Source organism: Narcine bancroftii, chromosome 3 (genome assembly GCF_036971445.1).
Source record: "Narcine bancroftii isolate sNarBan1 chromosome 3, sNarBan1.hap1, whole genome shotgun sequence".
NCBI lineage: Eukaryota > Metazoa > Chordata > Chondrichthyes > Torpediniformes > Narcinidae > Narcine > Narcine bancroftii.
In genome coordinates, this window is record NC_091471.1 from 345,751,762 (window position 1) to 345,772,345 (window position 20,584).

General features: G+C 39.2%; 1 long non-coding RNA gene across 2 annotated transcripts; it reads left to right on the plus strand.

Annotated features, from left to right (window-relative positions):
* Positions 1-538: 538 nt before the first annotated feature.
* On the plus strand, positions 539-8,581 carry LOC138759337 (uncharacterized). 2 transcript variants are annotated; one of them, XR_011354788.1, is made up of 4 exons: positions 539-1,150; positions 2,725-2,755; positions 4,211-4,250; positions 4,529-8,581. It is a non-coding gene; the product is annotated as an uncharacterized lncRNA (long non-coding RNA). The 2 variants fall into 2 exon arrangements; XR_011354789.1 differs by lacking the exon at positions 539-1,150 and adding an exon at positions 1,667-2,251.
* Positions 8,582-20,584: the final 12,003 nt, after the last annotated feature.

Below are 20,584 nucleotides of genomic sequence, written 5' to 3' on the forward strand. Positions count from 1 at the left end.
TTATTTTAATTTTTATTTCTTTCCTCGATTTTTTTAAAACCAGTTGCTGGTTGCTTGAATTCTGGATAACGGGGATTTTACTGGAGTTGCAAATTGTACATGAATCAATGCTAATCAGTGCAGTGATTTCAGTTTTGTACAAACTTGACTTGTGCTGTACCATGGTTGTGGTGTTGGTCTGACAGCACCTGTGTACACCATGTAGTGTGGAAGTACTTGTATGCCAAGAATAGGACTGACATTTTTGGAATGTGGCATAGGCCTAACACTGGGCTCCCATTTTCAATTTGTGCACACCTTTCAGATCAATATATGCATGCATACTGATATATCTATTACATTAAGCAACATTTTGTTTTTAAGATATGTGGTCAAAGTTGAAGGATATTGAAGTGTGACCTCAACAAGAAACAAATCTGCAGAATTATTTGATACATACAAACCTGTTTGTTTATAATCATGATTATTTATCTTCAAAAATACATCTATAAAATACTTCCCTGAATGTTCTCTCCACTCTTGTAGGTGGGGGCCTGGAACGCATTGTCAGGGGCAGTGGTAGAGGTTCAATTTTAAATTTGAGCATACTGCACAGTAACAGGCCCTTCCAGAGTCCATGAGGCCCAGCTGCCCAGTTAGACCCAATTGTCTTACAACCCCTGTTCATTTTGAAGGGTGGGAGGAAATCGGAGAACTTGGAAGGAACCCATGCCAACACAGGGAGAACGTACAAACCCCTTACAGACAGTGCCAGATTTGAACCCTGGTCGCTGGCATTGTAACATCATTGTGCTAACCTCTTCGCTAACCGTGCCATCTTATTTTAAATCTGTGTGCACTTTTCAGATTCTTATGCATGTTTGGTTGGTACAATGGAGACATTCAAAAGACTGAGATAGGGACGTGGATGTAATAAAAATAGAGGGTTATAGGTGTGAGGTAGGGAAAAATTAGATTGCTGTGGAGTAAGCACAACATTGTGGGCTGAAGGGACTGTACTGTGCTGTAATGTTCAATGTCCTTGCTTTGCAGTCAAAATAAGATTGAACTTCAGCTGAGACAGGATGAAAGTCCATCATTCAAATATGGTGATATCACTGTAGGTGGTTCTTCTTTGGCTTGGCTTCGCGGACGAAGATTTATGGAGGGGGTAAGTAGGTGGTACATATCAGATTACATACAAAGGAAGACATGACTTAACTAGGTCTGTCTCAGAGATCACTAATCTTGGGAAAAGACAAGGCCATTGTGACAGATAAATTTTAAGTTTTACACTTACTATTAACTTGAACAAGTTTCCATGTTGAATTGACCACATAGATGCTGACGGAATAAATGATTGTATAAGGAAGTGAGTAGTTGAGACATTTCCTGTTTGAGGTCAAACTGGAAAAATTGTCAGCTTTTAATTCTGTTCAAGATGGTAATATAGCTGGAACAAACTTACACATCAAAGGTGCAACTAATAATCCTGATGGAGACGAATTAAAGTCCTGTCTCATGGCTCATTTTAATTGTGGATGATTTACGGCTATTTCAGAGTTCTTTGGGCTTCTGCAATGCACTGGACAGAATAGATGAATGTAAAGAGAAATACACCTTTATACATTTTGAATTTTTTTTTCTGACTGAAATTTGAGGAGATCTCAATAAATAATATTCACAATGCTTCAAACAGCTAGATTCCCAGTTATTTATATAATATGATTTCATACTTAATATTAGGACATAAATAACTCTTTAAGTAAACACAGTTGGCCACAAGACAATGAACAGGTACTGAACATATTGTGCTGTTCAGAAATATATCTCTATTTGGGTTTGATTAAAGTTAAACTGAGGGTGAGAGGAACTGAGCTGCAATTAGTACTAATGAAATATGATCATGGTTTAGTTTAGAATACGGTTGGCAACCTTGCATTGGGAATTTTAATTCCCATTTGACCATCCTTGGATGAAATACTGTTTGCTGGTTTAAGCAGTTGATTGTGGAGGATAAAGTCAGTAAATAGTGTATGAATAAGGGAAACATTTTGAAAAGATCAGTAACAATGCAGCTTCCATGCTCTGAGGATCCAAGAAACACAACTATGCAAACCAGACGACAAATTGTCACATCAGATATGGAGAACAGCTAGGAGGCTACACCCTGCACTTCTGTCCCAGCATGGAAATATGGAATGAATCAGAGCTGTGGGCAATCCGACCCCTCCCACTCCACCTCAACGCTCTTCATGGCCTGCTTTACTAGGTATTAAATGGTGGATTATCCAAAATTGTGTTGCTTTTTTGTGAAGTTACATGTCATGTTTCATTCTAACCCCATTGCCTTGAAATAACTGAAATCATTCCAAGAACAAGAGCAATCTGCAATTGTTTGTTTATTTTCTCATCCTCTAAACATCCACTCATTGATATATTTTAAAATAATAAATCTGATGGAGTTTTATTAAAACAGCGGGAAATGGGTATGTTTACAAAAGCTAAGTCAATGTTCAGAAGTTTGGATGGTTGACAAATGGATCATCAGATCTTTAATCACTGAAAAATATTTTAAAAATCTCCAGCTGCTCCCTCATTCATATAATTCATATTTTAAAACATACTAGCACAATTTCACTAGCACAACGTCTACAAGCTGTATTGAATGAAGGTCCTTGATGGTGATCGCATGAAGTTCAACATATGTGTAATTTTGATTAGATACTGTGATTAATTTTACAGAGGACACAGGAGAGAAATGTTGACTCAAAAGGTGGGTAACTGGCAGAAATAGCCACCTCCGACATGGAAATTACAATGATCTGATAAATGTTTCAAATATTTTCCTCTAAACAAGTGACCTATTACCTTTTTAATGTTAGAATGTCAATATTTGCTTGAGTTAAGTTTTTTTAACTGTTATTATAGTGGAATAACCATTCAGGAAGTATAGTGGAAGCAAAATCCTGCGATTCTTTTAAGAAACGACTGGATGCTAAATTCGGGGGAGCTTAAAGATTTAGTGTGAGGAGGGCATTTTGGCCAGCAGAGGAAGGTTGCATCAAAGGGTCTGTCTCTATGTTGCATGACTCGAGGACAAGGTGACTCTAGTTGAACAGTGGATCTCAGGTGGACTCTCCTCTCTTTAAGTAAAAGATGAAAATCTACAAACACTGAGGTTGAAGTAAAAACACACAAATCTGGAAAAACTCAGCAGGTCAAGCAGTGTCCTTCATACAGCAAAAGGTAAAAATGCATAACCGACGTTTCAGGCTTGAGCCCTTCATCAAGGTATGGGAAAATGTCGGTAGGCACCTGAACGAAAGGGTAAAGTGGGGGAGGAAGGGCGATCGCAAAGGCAGGAGGTGATAGGTGGAGAAGGAGGGGGAGGGGACATCAGCGATCAAAGGGAGGAGGGACGGCTAGGGGAAGGAAGGGGGAGAACTGGAAAGAGGAAGGGACTCTCTTCCCTTAAACTCTTTAAGTGAAATCCTTGATGGCACCAAAAATTAAATTAATCAGTTATGGGCTCTAAAGGAATTAAACTTCGGAGGAAATTCCAATAATAACGTCGACTAAAGATGACAAATGCAGTTGGACTGTACTTGATCTTCATTTAGGAATCAAAGTTTAATCATTTACCAAATCATGAAATACAGATGCAGGAGAGACAGTAGCAAAGTTTATTCACAGTAAGAGATGAAATAAAACCCTCTCAACTTCAGGTATCATTAATCAACAGATTAATTTCACAGTTAACAATTCTACAGAAATTGCGATTGAAAATAGCCTGCTGGAACAAGAATCATCAAAGAGGTAGAATTCAAGGCTGAAACAAAAGGGAAATGTGTAACTGAGACAAGCAATTTAGATAAAATGTTCAAATAATTCCTTTTTCATCCTTCAAGTGAAAGATGTCACTTCTCTGGCTTTTATAAAGGATCCATCAAAGATGCAATTTACTCAAAAACGAGTGGAAAAACTAACTGCCGCAAGTTGTAATCCTGAACTGCATATTATATAACAGTTTCTGAATATGGGTCAGCCGAACAAACATAAGAGAATCAGTAACGTGACACAGTAATGTCTTTCACTGCATGGTGGAGTGGATGGTATGGAAGGGGGGGGGGGGTTGGGGGGGGGGGGGGAAGAAGAATGCCTTTGGTTGATACATGTAGCGACGTTGTAATCTTAAAATACTGACCAAAGTCATTTTTCCTATGGTTAGACTATCATTAAAAGTTTCAGCCAACTGAAGAGCAAGAAAGGTTAGTGTTTCTCCCTTTGATTTGAATGGAAACTACCAGATAATGTTTTCATAGTGTGCTGCCGGTAATTTGTTAATAAATAACTTGAAGCTGTAAATATGAACATCTAACTTGATAAGATTATCAAATTTATTCTTGGACAAAATTATTTAAAAATGAGGCTTTTGATGGGGTGTTTGAACTCAATAGTGCTTTGCTCAGTATAATTGATTTGGTTCAGTCTTCATAAGGGCTATTGAATAAAAGTTTTACTGCATGTTTTTCTCCTTCATTTCCAGAATGACTCCTTCGGGGACATCAGACAAAGCATTCCACAACATGGGCTCTACACGAGATGAGAGGAGTTGCCATTTTATTTTCAGCTTTCCAATAGGATTAACCACACTATGTAACTGTATAAAGTGTAATTATTTGCACTCTGTGAACAAAGGTAATCTTCATGATGGCACAGTAGAAATCTGAGACGCTAATGACCCTTCGGCAGCTGAGGAGTAAATTCAGTGTCCAGATCCATGAGATACCGATCTGATGGAACATTCTCGATCACGTTCGTTACCATATTTGGATGTCGCAAGCTTATTGACTTTTGATTGGTGCAACTAGCGGATAAAAACAACTTAAAAGGCAACTACGTATCGCTGGCAATAATAGCCAATCAAGCAGTTCATAAGACTCATGAGACCACATCTGATTTTGTCAAGGTTACACTGTTAACTCATACCCTGAAAAACCGTTCCCAAATAAGGGAGTTAATCTGTAGATATTTATGAAGGAACAATAATATGAGAATGTTAGCCAAGCATAACCAAAAATGAATTGCAAAGATTTTGTACTTCATTTATAATGCACGTTTTTCCTCAGCTTGCTCCAGTTAAAAGAACAGCATGTTTACAAGTAAAATTTCAGATATGACACTTTGTCTTCCAAAGAGATTTTTAATGATTTGTGCTAGAGTTAATCACTCAAAGTTCAAATTGATTTTGTAATAGGAAAATCAAATCAGATTAACCCTGTGTAGGAACCATATCGTACAGCAACATTCAGAATTCATGCTTTCTATCAAAATATTTATGATAGTGTGCTAATGGTAGATATTATAATGCAAAGAAAAGTAACTCAATTCACCTTAATTTATCACGATGTTTTTATTCAGATTGGCTGACAATTATTTCAAGTAAAGACATTTCACTCAAGCAAAGTATTCCTGAAGATATAGTACATTTTATCATTGTAACTATTAATTAATTAATACCTACTGATTAATGCACAATATAAAACTAATCTTGGTCTAGCAAAGGTTTTGTAAGGTAGATCTAAAATTCTTAACCTAAACTTAAAAAATATTGCAAATAGTGTTGTGAGTTTCTTCTTTGAATGAGGAATCTTGAGTCAATTAAAGCATTCAGATCTCATCTAGCACTTTAATTAGTTCTTTGTTTCTTCTTCCACCATTAATCCTACTGGATTATTCACCGAAGGCTTAGTATTCTTGAAATAAATGAGGAAAGGAATTGCCCTCTTTTCATTTTTAATTTGTTGCAGAAATGCGACTGCAGCCAGTCCTCAAAAGGTTAATAAATGGATATGAACCCCTTAGAAAGGCCAGTCTTACCGCCACTGAGCAACGACTAGACAAGCACTCCACTGTTATCAGCCATGACCTGCCTGTACATTTTAAGTGAATCGTAAGGAATCGTTGCATGATAAAATGTGAACTTTAGGGTATGTACAATGAATGATGTGCATTTATCTTTATAACAGAGTACTTTGTCAGCAGTTTATCTTTGTCACTGATATAATCCCTTCCATTTAGAGCAGAGGATATGTGAGGATGATGTGTGCCATTTGAATTCCTTTCAATGAGATAGTGCATTGATCATGGTTAATTCAGAGGTTACTTGTGAACATTGTAAACATTGTTTACCTGCTGTCCATTTACACTATTGTATTTTAAACACCAAACAGAATATTAAGTGAATGTAATCAGAATCAGAATTATCGTCACGAACAAGTCACGAAATTCACTGCTTTGCGGCAGGATCAGGTGCAAACATTCATATTATGAATGATCCTACAACAATAATATAAAAACTAAAAATGAAAGGAGTAGTGCATTAAAAGTAAGATTGCCTTTTGTTCATTGATTATTCAGGATGACAGAGGGGAAAAAGCTGTCCTTGTGCCACTGAGTGCTCATCTTTAAGCTCATGTATCTTTTTCCCGATGGTATCAGAGTGAAGAGGGCATGGCCTGGGTGGGGGTGTGGGTCTTTGCGAATAGAAGCTGCTTTTTTAAGACACCACCTCATGTAGATGTCCTCAAAGGAGTGGCATTTGGTACCCATGACGTCTCAGGCCGAGTCAACAACCCTCTGGAGTTTTTCCTTGTCCTGAGATTTGGTGCCTCCATACCAGGCAGTGATGCAACCAGCCAGAATGCTCTCCATGGTACACCTGAAGAAGTGTTCGGGAGTCTTCGGTGACATACCGAATCTCCTCAAACACCTCATAAAGTATAGCCACTGGTGAGCCTTGTTCCTGATTGCATCAACATGGAAGCTCCAGGATAAATCCTTGGAGGTGTCGACACCCAGGAATTTGAAGTTATTTACCCTCTCTACTCCTGAGTCCTCGATGAGGACTGGGCTGTGTTCCCCTGACTCCCACCTGAAGTCCGCAATCATCTCCTTGGTTTTGCTAACGTTGAGTGCGTTTGTTGCTGTGACCCCATTCAACAAGCTACTCTATCTCCCTCCTGTACACTTCCTCCTTGCTGCAGGTGATTCGGCTGACTCCCGTGGTGTCGTCGGCAATCTTGTAGATAGCATTGGAATTGTACCTGGCCACACAGTCAATGGTTACTTAATGGAGGGTTATGCAGTAGAGAAATTCTAAGAGTGTGTAATTAGGTCGACATAACACTGTGGGCCAAAGGGCTTGTACAATGCAGCAGATTTCCATGTTAAACTTCACATCATTACATGTATACTGCGAGACTTTCAATACAGGTTTGTACATAGTTTTCAGTTAATTTTCTGAATTACTCTGGTAGTGCAAGGTTTCATCTGTCATATTTTAATCATCTAATATATAAAAAGAAACAAACCTGTAAAGATAAACAAAATCAACAATGTTCTTGTACACTGTAACATTTTTATAAATGTCACTTCAGTTAGAAATTGAACACAGGAACAACAATGGAACCCTTTCAAAAATGTTTTTGAGGACCCAGTCAGCTCTGAAAAATGTTTATCTGTTACCAGTTAATATATTTCCTGGGTCATCACCTTGATAATTAGGTATAATCTCAGCCATGTAACTTGACCCACAAATGTTCTTCATTTATTTATACATGTCGCTTGTTTGTGTAATTAATATGCATTATACTGAAGCATTGATGTTTTTTTGAGTCATTTTCAACACTTGTCGGTCATTCACCAAAGACACGGACATTTTTTTGTCCTCTATATGATCCCATGATGTTACATCACAAAAAAAAACCTGCTTCACTGGAGCTTTTCTGGAAGTGAAGAAAGATTTGTCTTCATAATATAGCAAATTCCAACTTAACAAAATAACGTGAGTAATGACTTCCTCTTGAATAATCTGTTCACACCACATCCCAGCTTCTAAGCAGAAAAGGGTCTTTAGGTTTCTTGAGCCTATTTACTCATAAGTCATAGTTGATCAGTTGTAACCTCCATCTTTCCACCGGGTTCAATGTCTCGTCCTTCAGAAATCAACTAATCACTGTATCAGAACTTTCATTTGATCTGGATTCCATTGCTGCATGAAGGAGAAAGTTTTAATACTGTTGGGTCCCATTTATTTAACTTTTGGGGCGTGGTGTATAGCCTGTGTAACCAATTATATTGTATCATGTGTAACCTCGTGTTTATTGTATTTCTCATAGTTCCGGAGCATAGCTTTTCCCATGTTTCATTCTTTATCACAAAAAAAATTTATTATGATCGCCTTAGCTGTAGCAAAAAAATGTATTATGTTAACCTGGAAATTAGAAGATAGCCTGAGAATACAGCAATGGTACATAGAAATGAATAAATGTATTCCATTGGAAAAAAATAACATATAATTTAAGAAATAACATCACAGTATTCGAACAAATTTGGGAACCGTACATTGAACACAACAGATAAGTCCTACCGCGGACCTCCACCGCCTAAAATGACAGAAGGAGAAGAAGACGAAATGAACTGACCCAGTGTGTAAAAGTAGATGACACAAATTTCTTGTTTATTTTCATTGTGTGATGACATTGTTTAATGAGTTTGATGTATTGTATATGTTGAACGTTGAGTGAGTGGGGAGGGGGAGTGAAGGTGAGAGGGAAGGGAGGGGGAAAAAGGGGAGAAAATGACACTGTGTATATTCAAGAGGGAAATGTTTGTGTATATTTTGGTCAGTATGGTTCATAGTGTGAAAAACTTTTTTAAAAATTAAAAAAAGGAGAAAGTTTTACATTTTTCCTATCCTTTGAGTGAAAAAATCTTTATCTTTCAAGTTGAGACCTTGGCTCTTAAATATTTCTCAATCATTCCTTTCAAATCCTTTCAAATCTTCAATCAATATCTGAAATAAATCTTGAACAAGAATACTAGAAACTAAGCTACAAATAATTATCTCTCTCATGTTACTGAAATAACATTCCTTCTGATAGAGTGCTTGTTTCAAAATATGTCTTGAAATCTCCCTCTTTGAATTATGACTCCCATCTAGTCAGCTTAGGAAGTAAAGCACAATGCAGATTTTAAAAATTTACCATTTAAACTTTAAATTCAATTAAAAGAAATTATATTAAGACATACAGCGCAGTAACAGGCCCTTTCGGCCCATGAGCCCGTGCCACCCAATACACCCAAATTGACCTACACTCCCAGAATGTTTTAGATCAGTGGGAGGAAACTGGAGCACCCTGAGGAAACCCACAAAGTCGCAAAGAGAACTCCTTGCAGACAGTGCAGGATTGGAACCCAGTCGCTGGAGCTGGCGCTAACCGCTACACTAACCATGCCACCTTTGATCCTATATCTTCCAAACTAAGGATAAAGTTTACCCCCATTTCATTATCATCCATTTTGAAAAGTGCAAAATAAAATGATAGGATTCATTGATAACTTAGGAGAATCCAAGAACACAACTTTTAATATTAATAAGCAGAAAATTTTGGACACAGTGATTGGATTTACAAAACACAATGCAAGTAAGTAAAATGACAGGTGGTTTTGATATATTGTGCTTTAAAAGCATTTAGACATTAACATACTATATGGAGTTTAATTTATTTTATACATTTTGTTAAAATCTTCTACGTTTTACTTGAAACTTCTGTAATTAAGCCAAAGAATTATTTTAGTTAGAACCTAAAAGGACTAGAAACAGTAACAACTTAAATAAAAACATTGGTGCTAGTTTTGTGAGAGACCCCATCCCCAGCCAGTAATAGTCCAGTGTGTATGTGATCATGATATCGTGCATCATTGAAAAGAAATCAAGGTAAGGTGGTGCCCGGATGTAAAGCACACCTCAGCTCATTCTACTCACATACATTGTCTGCCAAGTGGAATTTTGCCCAAGCCATGTACAAACAGGTATTGCATGCTGTGTGACATTCTTGTACATTCCCAGCAGCCTCAGACTTAATGTCAAGAAGTGCACTACTGTTACACAATATGCCCAAAGGGGTTTACAGAATCAATGAATCCTTGCACAGAAAGATGCCTCCTGCTGGATCGATTCTCTCAGTACAATTCTGCTACTCTTCCACAGAACTTAGTAAATACTAATTCTCTCAAGTTCTAATCATGTTTTTTCAAGATAAATTTCTTGGCCAGTTGGTGTTCTCGTCATTGAAGTTGAACTCACTTACATTTTGGAGTTTTGCCATTTAATCATGTAACACGGAGGATTATCTGACAGGTTGGACAGGAAGTTGGTCAGGTCAAAGGTCAGTTTCTATGTGCTTGTGACCTAGAGGGTTATCCGACTGCCCTGACAGGAAATAGGTCGAAAGTCACTTCCTCTTGTCAATCTGATGCACCATCAATAATCACTGAGGAATGGAATTATGAAACTATCAGGCTTTTATTAACTATAGACTGGAACAGCCCTCAACCTCATTGACTGATCAAGGCAGAGTGGAATGGGGAGTATGCAAGGGCTATGGGTAGGATTGGTCTCAGGAGGCGTGTTCAGCTGGCAGCAGCCAATCATAGCATAACAGTGGTTTACCACACAATCAATAACATACTCATGATCATGATATCGTGCATCATTGAAAAGAAATCAAGGTAAGGTGGTGCCCGGATGTAAAGCACACCTTTCAATTGGTCCTCCTTGTCAGCTGGTCACATGGGCCTACTAGCCAGCAGTATAAAACTCAAGCACATGGGTTATATTTCTCTCTTTTGGAACCATTTCGAAGCTCCACTCCAGATTGTGAATGACGCTGGAGGACAAATTGTGAAGTGTGTGCTGGTGAAGAGTGGGGGACTATTTGCGAGAGATCATTGTGTCTCGCCTGTCGTGACATGTAATTAGGTGTTTAACTATGTAAATCCATGTGTTGTACCTGTAGTGGAAGAGGGGTGACAGGTACAATTTATTTTAACCCTCAACAATCAACTCCTATGCTAGTGAGACCAGTTTGCATGCGGGTGTGCTGTCCTTTATTTATGCATGATTTGAGTTTGAATATATGTCCAAGATCGTCAGTCATTGAAGCATTTGCATATGTTACCTATACCCCCACCACCACACAATGCATAATTTACCTTTGAGAGTCATGAAGTGTTTGAGCTTGTTATTGTTTGCATTTATGATCTGTTTGCATCTTCAAAGCATATTAGAAGGAAGTGGTCACAAATGGGAGCCTTCCATTTCCCTTTGAGAACTCAGAGTAGCTGGAACCAATTAAAAAACTTTCCATCTCGCCCTCTGTCAGCAGTTAATACAGAGAGAAAGTTATTGCAGATATTTTAGGCTAGATGACTTTACAGCATAAATTCTATAAACCATCAACATGCCACCAACTCCGTAGAGTCTCATTTCAGTTCTGAAGAGAGATTACTCCCAATAGGTTAAACAATCTCTCCCTTTTGGAATCTAATCAATTTTGCTGACTTTTAAAATTCAATTTCTGTTTTTACTTCAGAAAATTAAACATTGCTGTTTAATTTGTGGATTCATGTCAATGGTACTGGTCCAAGTAGAGTTTGTGGAAGAAATTCGTGACTTACCTTCATCTGAATTAGTAGTTTACCAAATTTGCTTTGAACTAAAATATTGGAGTATCAAAATCTTGAAGCACTGAAAGATATCTATTTGAAGAGAACCTGCGGGTGAGACTGACTAACATTCTTATCATTACCAGATCCTTTGTGAAGTCAGTGAATACTTCGTTTAATGTCACTGTTGCCAAATTTATATCACTTTGTCCATCTTTATTCTGAATAGTCCATGAGGTTACTAGAAATAATTGGCAAATGCAATTTCTTTTTTTTACTGACTAAAAGTAAAATAAATACATGAGATGATCTGATCTGGACCTCTAGAAACCTTGAAAACAGTGACGAAGTATGACATGGGTGCCTGCAGGGTTCAGATCTGCTGTTTGGAGAACCTCTGATGGGATACAGGAAATGTAAGGCAAACTAGTCTATGAGAAACTCATGGTACAGATGCCTGTAGGGAATACATGCTTTCCTTCTTCTTGACATCAGCAATACATGATTTCTGAATGATTAATGTATTTGCAAGAACATATAGAACAGGTCCTTTCATAATCTTTCAAAGGTAACGCAGAACAACGAAGACTATCTGTAGCTCAGTTAAGGGGGCAACGTTTCAAGTACCCAGAGAGAACTGTTCAATGAAACTTAACTTGAAGATAAACATAACACTTTTAAAATGAATCAATGCAGTGATCTGGAGCAGCTGGCCTGGAACAAGATTCCAGACGCTTCAAGCTTCGAATCACAAACTATAAACAATTACCGTTTTTGCTTTAGAATCATAAAAGCATGTTTTAAATATAAGCAAGTTTTATCATTATTTTGGACACTTGGGAAAACCGATTTAAAATTATATTTGATGGTTAAACATTGTCATTCAGCAAAAGAAATGTTTGAAAGCACTTTACTCTGGTCCTGATGAGTTGAGGAAGATTAGCAGTTGGATCTCTTGTCATGTCAGCTTCATTGTCAGCCAGTGCTGAGGACCAAGTGAGAACTATAGCAAATAGTTGTTATTGTTAAAGTCATAGCCATAAGGCAAACAAAGAGTAGCCAATATTGTTGCCCAGCACCCCTTACAGCAGGGGTTCCCAACCTTTTTGTTCCTCTGTACCTCTTGGGCATTTTTATAGGTTCTAAAATTAAGGATAAAAAAAACCACAACATTGTGCAATCTGACTGCAGATTAATATCACTGTTGCCAAATTTATATCACTTTGTGATTATTCTCTCAGACCCGATGTACCCCTCCCTGAAAAGTGCAAATGTACTAATGGGGGTACATGTACCCCAGGTTGGGAACCCCCGCCTTACAGTAAGAGAAAAAGAGAAGCAAATGAGATTCACTGAGTGTCTGTGGATTCACCTCAAGTACTCCTGCAGCCTCTTCAGCACGGAAGGAGAAGCAGAGGAGATGTCCCTACAAGGAAGGTGACCATGGCAGAGAACCAGCGAGGGGATCATCAGCTGAGGGACCCACACAGGCTCTGGGCGACTTGTGGTTGGGGGACCCACAAGGGCTCTGGGCTGCTGGGTGGAGTCTGGCTCATGGGAACCAGGTAGCAGAGCCAAGATTCAAGAGGGAGCCGAGGACAAGAAGGGGCCCCAAATGTCCTTGGGATTTTCCGATCATGTCGGAGATTTGGATCTGGAGCTCGGTCAGATTGCCAATGGGTCGAACAGGGATCTGTGCAGCTGAAGAGGCTGCTGGAGCACTTGAGGTGAATCCACAGACTCTCAGTGTAGGGACTCTGATTTGCTTCTCTTTCTCTCTTACTGCAAGGGGCGCCGGGCGACAATATTGGCAACTCTTTGTCTCCCTTAGGCTATTCTGTATAATATTACATGTTCTGTACTATTACATGACAATAAAATAATTCTGAATATTTTCTCCCCGAACATCGCCACATATTTATGTTTTTTGTTTATTATATGGTTGAGAAATTGAATTCCAACTGAAATTCAACTATAGCAAGATGAATACTCTCTCTCCAAAAAAATCAAATCTTATTGGTTGAAAAAGTAGATTGTGAATGAAAATGGAGACAAATGGCATGATTTACATTCTGGATTCTTTACTGTGTCGGCCACATACTTATAAAGATCGATGATTCTGCTACCTCCCCTCCCCTCCCACTCCCCCAGGACTCTTTCTCCTGCTATTCCTTGACCTGGCTATAACCCTAGAATCACAAGATTTTCTCTGCTAATGCATTGTGAATGGAACACCCTCCCTTGTTCAAGGCCAATTTAGCAAAAGTTAACACTGGTGATTGGCACATACATAATATATGTCTGCACTGGCACTGTCTTTAATGTACCTTCCACTGAGGCTAAGAAATTCTCTGCCCTTTGATCAATTAATTTATTTACAAAGCATGTTGATTTCATGGTTTGAAGGACAAAGGAACAACTGGCCTCATTCCCCACATTACACACTCTCCTGGCTTGAAAGTATATTATGGTTTCTTCTTGGCTGCTGGATCTAACTTCTGGAACTCCCTTTGCATCAGTGCATTACCAGAGCTTCAGGAAGATAGCTCACCGCAGTCTTTTCAACGACAAATTGTAAGGAACCTTGCCAGGGAATGCAGCATTGAAAAATGAATAAACGAAATAAACAGAAAAATGAAATGGTCTTGTGTTAAGTGTGCAACTGAATTGTCCACAGGCTATACTCAATGGAAAGAAGCTGATGTTGAGGGCACTTCTCACTCTTCTCCTGCTCCACTCCCAGCCCCAGCAGACTACTCTGCTTGCCAGTCCTCTTCTCTTTCTCCTTGTCCTTATCACAATTTCCAAATCTCACATTTTATCCTTAGACGTGGTATTCTTACCACGTTTCTTTAAGATTTTTCCAATATTAAGAGCTCTTGGATGTTGGAGTTGCAGATCTACCAGAAATGAATTGAAACCTTTGTAACAAAGAGATACTCTGTTGGAAATGCTTTTGATTGTGCATTATTTAAATTTAAAAAATTAAAATCTTGTAAAGCATGAAATTGTTATATATTCCATCAGTATAATCTGAAAGAAAACAATCCAGCGTTAAATGAGGTTTAAAAAAATCAAGACAATGCACAAAATCTCATCACTGAATCCTCCAGCAGTAAAAATAATGATTGGGAAATTTACATAATGTATATCTGTTCACAAGGTTAATGGAAAATATTTATCACATGATATTTCTTAATCTTGTTCACTTACGGCAATGGAACTCAACCCAATAGACAAATTATTGGCCTGTAATTATATTTTTCACTTTAAATAGAATAGTACAGCAACAATCTTATGCAATTATACAGTGTGTTTCACTGAAGACGCCACTACCTTTAAGGGTAAAGTAGAAAACATGAAGAAGGTTGGAAAGGCATTGTCTGACTGGTTTAATGCAACCTAGATTGTATACCTAAAATGGATGAGGGGGGGGGAGGTGGGGGGGAGAAAAAGTCACTGTATATGTGTGAAAAAGAAAAAGTGTATATCATGGCTAATGTGATATATGGTGTGAAAAATAAAAAATTTTAAAAAAAAGGTTGGAAAGGAATTTTTTTTTTTTAATTTTTTTATTTTTCACACCATAAATCACAATAGCCATGATATACACTTTTTCTTTTTCACACATTTACAGTGACTTTTTCTCCCCCCCCTCCCTCCTCCCAAGCCACCCCCCCCACCCCCCCCTCTCATCCATTTTAGGTATACAGTCTAGGTTGCATTAATTCAGTCAGACAATGTTGTCATTCAACAAAAATACACCAGAAATTCTACAGAGTCCATTCTTTTCTTTCCTTCTCCTTCCATCAACTTAGGTAATGTTTGTCGTGAGAGAGTAGAAAAATTTTGGGATGATCTCAATCAGATATTAAATAAAATAACAGAAAACAATATACCAAAGAATCCAGAGATCTTTCTCCTAAGTAACATAAAAAATAAAGAATTTGGAATTGACTTGGAAGATGCACAAAAAAGATTTGTTAAGATAGCCCTAGCCGTAGCAAAAAAATGTATTATGTCAACCTGGAAATTGGAAGATAATTTGAAAATACAACAATGGTATATAGAAATGAATAAATGTATTCCATTAGAAAAAATAACATATAGTTTAAGAAATAATATTGAAATATTCGAACAAGTATGGGAGCCTTACATTAAATACAATAGGTTGGAAAGGAATTCGGGGAGGCAGGGTTAATTTGCCATCTTCAAGCTGGGAAGGAACAAGCAAGAAAAAAATTAGAAGGGTGAAGCAAGCTGGTGGCAAAATAGCGATTAGGGACAGAGTTTGAGAGATTATTTGTTGGAGTGAAGCATGATAAAAGTAGAAACTTCCAACAAAATTTACAGGATTAAATTTTATCCTGAGAGCCACTGTGACTATTTTGTTGTGATATGGATTATTGTTGCCAGAAACCACTGCTGAATTCAGAGCATATTACGTTCCAATAGGGCTGCTTTTAGGTTGTAAAGTATATCAGAGTAACTTTCTTATGCACCATTTAGGCGTACAGAATTCATCCTTTTTTCCTCTATTTTTGGTTGACAGAGCAATTTCCCATTAATGGAACATAGCATGAGCTGTATAATCACAGGAAGCAAAGAGAAGCAATAAAACCCTGCATAAGTCAACTAAAGCTCATAATTTGACACAACCCACCCATCAGAATGATTGTAAGTTGTGTTTAAATGCCATAGCATTGTAAATCAAAATATTCTGCTTCTGTGCATTCCAAATTCCTGAGGAGAAATCTTATAAAGTATGTAACCAATGTCGGTTGGGCAACAACTTGCACAAACAAAACCGCATTAAATCCAAGCTCTTTAAAATGGAGTGGTGGGGGCGGGGGGGGGGGGAGGTGGGGGGGAGGAGGTGGGGGAGCATTCAATCAGAAATCACGTCAAGAGAATTTAAAGGCCGGGACAGAAAATGCAACCAAATTAAAAATCAAAAGTAATAGAATCAATCTGTGAAGGACATTTTTTTAACCTGTTGTTAGTACTTGTAGCAAACTGGTCCAAGTACTGTACCAATGATTCTGATGTATCCAAGAATTTTATACAATATAATTTTATGGTCTATTGTAGACTTCATTAAGGATTTTTGGGGGTTAAAGTGACGTGATTTTCATATCACTATTTGATTATCTGCAACACACAATAATTGATTTTAAAAAAGGGGGATATAAGACATAGTCAACATTACAAAAATCCTGGCAACTGAAATTCTTTCATGTTGCAAGACATGTATGGGTTAGATTTACTCCTAACTTTTCATTCTTATACTCAGTTACTAGTGAATCAATATGAGAGGTTAAAGATTCAATGAGGCGTGGCAAGTTACACCTTGAAATGGATATCTTTGGTGCAAAATAGTTAAGCTTCAGGAATATGTGATCATGCAATCAAGAAATTAATTGATCATGCCCAAGTTAGATTAGGAAGGAAATGTTTCTGAATGGAATAATAAGAATAATAACAACGGGTTAAATTGTTGATCTTCAGTGGGTTTGTCGGGAGAAGGTGAGCAGTTTTGAAAAGAGAAGTAAAATAAATGATATGATCATACTTTGGTGAATTATTTCACCTGGAGGGAAAAAACCAGGAACCAAATGCCTCAAATAAGTGAGTAAGTACCCGGTAAGTTCATTATCATCCATTTGTACAACCTGATGAAACAGTGTTCTCTGATCCTTGGTGCAAAAACATGCAAACACACAACCAGACATAACACACATACATTCACTCATTCAGTAGCCTTGCCATTCGGCATGGGCAATCATGTCTCTCCATCTGTCATGATCTCTGACTCTCTGAATTGTAGTTGTTGCCTCCTTGGTTCTCTTTCGGTGAAGGCTCCATCTTTGAGCTGAGACCATAGTCAATGTTGAGTTCATGGTTATACAAGAGAAAAATATTGAAGGGGTTTCCCGTTGCCTTCTTCAGTTGCAGTGTCCATCCTGGACGGGTGACCTTGGCCATTGAGCAGCAGATTCATCTGCCCAGCATTTTTAGCTTTACAACCATAAAATCCAATCTGTAGAATCTGCTTGTAAAAACCATTCATCATCTGCAATCCATGGCTTCACGTGACCTTGAATGGGAGGCTAATCATGTACTACCCCTTACCCAAGGGTGACCAGTAGGCTATCGGATGGAAGGAGCACCTTACACCTACCTTTACTGAGTAATTGAGCAGCACTGACATACAGATAAACATGTAGTGCATATATACACATACTGAATATAAATAAATAAATATTATGTCATAAACAGGAGAGTCTTGGAGGGTTTGTATGAACAATTCGTTCAGTTGCTCAGCAGTCTCACTGCCTGCAGGAAGGAGCAGTTTCTCAGCCTGGTGATTCTGGCTCTGATACTCCTACATCTCTTTCCTGTTGGAAGTAGATGTGTGGGGTGGTAAGGGTCCTCAAGGATTTTGTGTGCTCTTTTAGGCAAGGACCCCAGTAGATTATTTTGATGGGGGGAGGGAGACCCCAACAATCCTCTATGCTGCTCTTCTCGCTCTATGGATTTACCTTTGATTCATTTCTCTGAAGCAATTGTACCACACTGTGATCCAGCCAGCAAGGACACTCTCGATTCGAGATAATTTTACTCAGTATTATTTTATTGTTAGGTAATATAACAGAAATGTGATATTACACAAAATTTCTTTTAGCCGGTAGGCAGACAAAGATTTACTGTCAGGAGAAACCCCCCTTACAGCCAGAAGAGAGTCTCCCCATAGTCACCGAGTGTCTATGGCTTTATCTCGAGCAATCCTGCAGCCGCTGCAGCCACTCAGCCTTCAGTCCAAACATCAGCATCCCGAGGACCAGCTCCAAACCTCCAAAATAATCAGGGAGCCTCCGGCGCTCTCACACCTCGGTTCCAATACCTGGTACCCCTTTAGTCAGTCTCGAGCCGTTCTCCAGCAGCTCGGAGCCTGCGTGGGTTCCTCGCCTTGAGTTGCCAACAGCCTGCCACTTGTGTGCTCTTCCGCCTCAGAGGCCCTCGTTGCTCTGCCGCCACGGTCACCCGTCTTCTGCTTCTCCTTCTCAAGCTGGGGGAGGGGTGGGTCTTCCCATTTTCTGGTGCTCTGCTCCAGTCTCTCACTTCCCCTGGAGGCTGCAACCCTTCGTGGCCACTGCCGATCGCAGGCGCAGCCACCTTGGGCCCAGGCCCTGTGGCTGCAGGATTTTTGAAATGAACCACCATTTGGCTCCTTTAGTAGGTTGCGTCAAGCCTGAGCAGAGCCCATGGCAGACGGACTGGGCGGTTGGATGGCACAGAAGAGCACTGTGCCTGAGACTTTGCTCCCCACTATCCATGGGTCCACGCCAGCGGCAGTGCCGCTGTTACAGCAGCTCTGGCAGTGCCACCATTTTGGATAGAGCAGCTGTAGAAAGTTGAGAGGATTTTAGGCGGTAGCCTTGCCCTGCCTCTGTCTTCTCAAGAAGTGGAGTCACTAAATGTGTTGAAGAGAACCTGAAAATACTTGATAGACAAACACAAGCACAGTTACGGATATCACCTTGCAAAGCAAGAGAACTCTGTTACAGCAAGAGACACAGCCTCACATAGGTGTGTCACCTCAAGGGAGTCTGCCACGCGGCTCACAAGTTGCATGTTTATACAGAAAAACTTTGATCTTTCCATAACATTAGATGAGACTTTTACAATCCTTTTTCCATACATGTTACACCAGGCTGTGTCCTTTGCCCAATGGTCAATAATCTTTTGCTGTCTTTACCAAATGAGGAAATGTTTTTTTCAAATTGCTTTAGCCTGCTGGATCATCAGTTTACACCGGATTCTCTACTTTTGTCAACACTTTTAGACTCACATTCCTCACTTGCACCTTCCTGACAAGTGAGGAGGTTTTGGGTGTCCAGGATAGGTCACTACTTCAGTGGACTCTGAGGACCTTGGTGTTCTCCACTCTCTCCACCACTGTGTTATTGATGTGTGTTGGAGGGTGGTAATTCCTGGTCTTCCTGAAATCAATGATCGTCTCTTTCATCTCATCCACATTGAGACTCAGGTTGTTATTCTCGCACCAAATCACGAGATTTTCCACCTTCTCTGTAGTGAGACTTATTGTTATTATGGATGAGGCCAACTACTGTTGTGTCATCTGCAAACGATGACTCTGATGGAGCTAGATCTGGCATTATAGTCATGGGGCAGTAGAGTGAATGGGAGCGGGCTGAGCACACAGCCCCGAGGGGCTCCAGTGCTCAGCGTGACAGTGCTCGATGTTCTGCTGCCGGCCCAAACAGACTGTGATCTTTCCATTAAGAAGTCCAGAATTCAGTTACAGAGAGGGGTGTTGAGTCCCAGCAACAACAGCTTTTCCACCAGCCTCTGGGGAATGACCATATTAAATGCTGAGCTGAAGTCAATGAACACCAGCATGCTGTATGAGGCATCGTTCTCCAGGTGGGTCCGGATGGAGTGAGGGGTCAAGGCTATAGCATCATCAATGGAATGGTTTTGCCTGTAAGCAAACTGAAATAAGTCTAGTGTCTCTGGGAGGTGTGCTTTAATGCATTCCATCAGCAGGCGTTTGAAGCACTTCATCATGGTGGAGGTTAATGAAATAATTTTACTGATCCAAATTCTTCTTCAGTGGATTAGTAATCAAAAGAGACTTGGGTCAGAAATAGAATTAAACTGATGAAGTGATATATAGTCTGCCCTCTCTGTGGTCATCAGGATCAGAGACTTCCTCCCTTGGACATGGAATGATAATATTGACTTCCCTTTAGTTAGATACCTTTGTTTTTTTGTTAATTTTAGATTTAAAAAAAACATTTGCATCAGTGAAACAAGACAACTTTAATCTTATTGCAGGAAACATTTAAAAAATCATCTGCAATGCCCTTCTTCAAAAATGTGGATTCCCTTTTTCTGCCATCAACTCTGCCCTTACCCACAAAAAATATTTAAAATCCCCTTTCTTTTCTGCATGTATACACTACCCCCTCTGCCCCTAGATTCAACAAGGACAGGTTTCCCCTTGTCCTCACCTAGCACCCCACCCAGGCTCCACGTTCATATTGTCCTCTGTACTTTCCACCAC